Genomic DNA, 3,288 nt, shown 5'->3' on the forward strand with positions numbered 1-3,288 from the left:
AGTCCTAATCATAAGAGAAGCACTTATATAAACCAAGTTTGATTTAAATTAAATGAGCTTTTTAAAAACCAATGCAATTGATTACTCATGAATTGTTTACATACTGTTCTATATTTCCAAATTAGTTTCATGTGTATCCTACTTCACTAACCAGCTCATACAACTCCAGCCCACCTCAATTTCTCCTTTCTCAAGATGTAAAACCACTCAAATTTATCTTTTAAAAATTTTATATATCTTATCTTTTACTCAGCCCCCCTAAGGAAAAGTTACAAGCCACTATTAATACTCTTTCAAGATAGATCATCTTGGGAATTAGTATGCTTCCTAGTTCCTTAGTCTAGTTACTGATGGTTATTCAGGGCCAAATAAGGAAATTCTGAATGTAAATTCACAGGAATATAACTCAATAACTAAACAAAGCATTAATTTAAATTAGTTGTTCTGAAGACATTAATAAATATAGAGTACAAATGACTTAGATTTAAAAGGCATTGACATCAAGTGGAAAATATTTTCCTATGACATCAAAGTCATGAGAACTTGAAATTTGCCTGTCATCACTGCATCTGGTAATTCAATGTTTAATGTCAGATAAGATGGTAAAGAAGCTTCCTGAAAAGTTCCAAATACATATATAGTAAAACATTTTCCCCAAAGCTGGTTTAATTCTACTCCTTCTCTATGCATGGTTAGGACGCTCAAGAGCTATCATCCACTTATTTTGGGTTGATGGTAAATTTCTTTTTCTATTTCACTTTAAAATTGAAAGATTTTACCTAAAGTGTTAGGTATTGGTACCTAAGAATCTCATATATAGCTCTCAACAGAGCCTAGGAAAGTTAGCTTGTGATTGTGACTTATTTACAGAACTATTTTGGATGGTCCCTAAATGAGGTTTTGTATATTCTGCAGCAATAGCAGCAAAACAAAATCATTCTAAGTCTCCATAAATTGTGCTGTTTGTGTAGAAAGATGTTTTTGCACTGAATAAGAAAAACACAGAAGCTGTTCTTAAATAACATGCCTTGATTTTCAAAGTAAAACATTCAAAATCATGAAAAATCTTTTTACCAACGATAAATGATAATTCTAGAGAGATTCAAGATGGCGGAGTAGATAAACACTGTGCCTGCGCCCTTCCATGAACACATTAAAATTACAACTAAATTATAGAACTAACCCGGAGAACCATCTGAAGTCCAGCCAAGTAGAAGTTCTATAAATAAAAATACAAAGAAGACTGGTGAGAGGGGCAGAGACACAGAACGGGCCCCAAACCTCCCTGTGCTGGTTGAGAATCGGCAGGGATATCTCGGCCACGGAGGGTTCCCTCAGAGGAGTGAGGGACTCCAGCCCCACACCAGCCTCCCCAGCCTGGAGTACTGGTGCTGGGAAGAGGAGCCCCCACAATATCTGGCTGTGAAAGACAGTGGGGATTTCAACCATTCAGGTGGGATGGAAAGCTGTGGGAAACCCAGACGTTCTCTTAAACAGCCCCCACACAGACTCCCTCGCAGGCACTCACCTTGGGCTCCAGCAGAGGGGCAGTGATTCAGGGGACCTTGGAGGCATACAGAGCGCAGACTGAGGTGTGTGGCTTTCGAAGGAGGACTCAAGACAGTTGGCATTTTCTGGTGAGGAGTCCATCTTCTGTGCAGCTAGCAGGCAGGCGCCATCTTTCCTGCGTTGAGCCCGCCTCCCCGGCCAAATCTGAATCTGATTGGTCTGGTGAATTCCACTCCTGCTGACTCAGCTGAGACCCTGCTGTACTCAACTGCTGCACTTTCTCCATGAGCAGCCAGCCCCTCCCGTATGACACTCTTTCTTGGAAAATTATCAGAGTCCACAAGCCCCAGGCGGGCAGCGACTGGCCTTGGTGTGCTCTGAGACTTTTGCTGAGTCACTCCATGTTCAGCACTGGCACCAACCCAGAGTCTACATTAACCTGGTAACCACAACTCTTCCCACTCTAGTGACTCCCTGAGACCCTACCTTACCCAACTCACATCTGCACAAGGCTTTATCAGTGGCTGAATCTTTAGGGAGCTGGTAGGTGGCAGCAGGCCTCCCAGTGGCCTGGCTTTTTATGGAGCTACCCCAGGCCTGGTACTGGTGGCAGCCATCCTCAGTTTGCAGCTTCACCTCTCCCATGCACGTCCAGATTTAGCACAGGCAGTGAACAACCATGAATCACTTTGTAGCTCCTACCAGGTAGCCCCCAGCCAGTCACAGGCAGTGGCTGCCCGGGGCCTGCACTGGAGCCCCTCCCAAGAGGCTCCAGAACCAACATACTTGGAGGTTGGCTTTGGACCACAGCACAGCTGCCCAATTACCCCCACAAGTGACACACACAAAGGGTGGTCTCAACCGGCACCAGAGCCCACTGGGGCAAATTCCACTCACTGCGGGTAATCCTCCTGCACAACAGCCCATAAGCTGTGGACGTGGCCAAACTTCACAGCCATTTAGCCTGAGGGTCAATCCCACCCACTCAAGTGCCAATAGTAATCAAGGCTCAACTATAACAGGAGGGCACACACAACCCCCAAAAGGGACACTTCTGGAGCATTGGCTCATGTGACCAGGGAGACTGTGCCACTGGGCCCCATAGCACACCTACTACATAAGGCTACTCGGCCAAGACTAGGATACATAGCAGATCTACCTAGTACATAGAAACAAACAGAGAGAGGCAGACAAAATGAGGAAACAAAGAAACGTGTTCCAAATGAAAGAACAGGAGAAAATTCCACAAAAAGAACTAAATAAAAAGGGGGCAAGCAACCTACCAAACAGAGTTAAAAAACAAATGGTTATAAGGATGCTCAAGAAACTTAGTGAGAACTTCATCAAAGAGATTGCAAGCACAAAAAAACAACATAGAAACCATAAAAAAGGAACCAGTCAGAAGTGAAGAACACAATAACTGAAATGAAGAATGCACTATAGGAATCACCAGCAGACTAGATGAAGCAGAGGATCGAATCAGTGATTTAGAAGACAAGGTAGCAGGAAACACACAATTGGAACAGCAAAAGAAAAAAAGAATAAAAAACAATGAGGATAGTTTAAGAGACCTCTGGGACAACATCAAGCATTAACAACATTCACATCATAGGGGTACCAGAAGAAGAAAGCAAAAGATTGAGAACCTATTTGAAGAAATAATGACTGAAAACTTTCCTAATTTGGCAAAGTAAATGGATATACAAGTTCAGAAAGCACAGAGTCCCAAAGAGGCTCACACCAAGACACATTATAATTAAAATGGCAAAGGTTAAAGAC

Source organism: Hipposideros armiger, unplaced genomic scaffold, assembly GCF_001890085.2.
Source record: "Hipposideros armiger isolate ML-2016 unplaced genomic scaffold, ASM189008v1 scaffold_105, whole genome shotgun sequence".
NCBI classification, from domain to species: domain Eukaryota; kingdom Metazoa; phylum Chordata; class Mammalia; order Chiroptera; family Hipposideridae; genus Hipposideros; species Hipposideros armiger.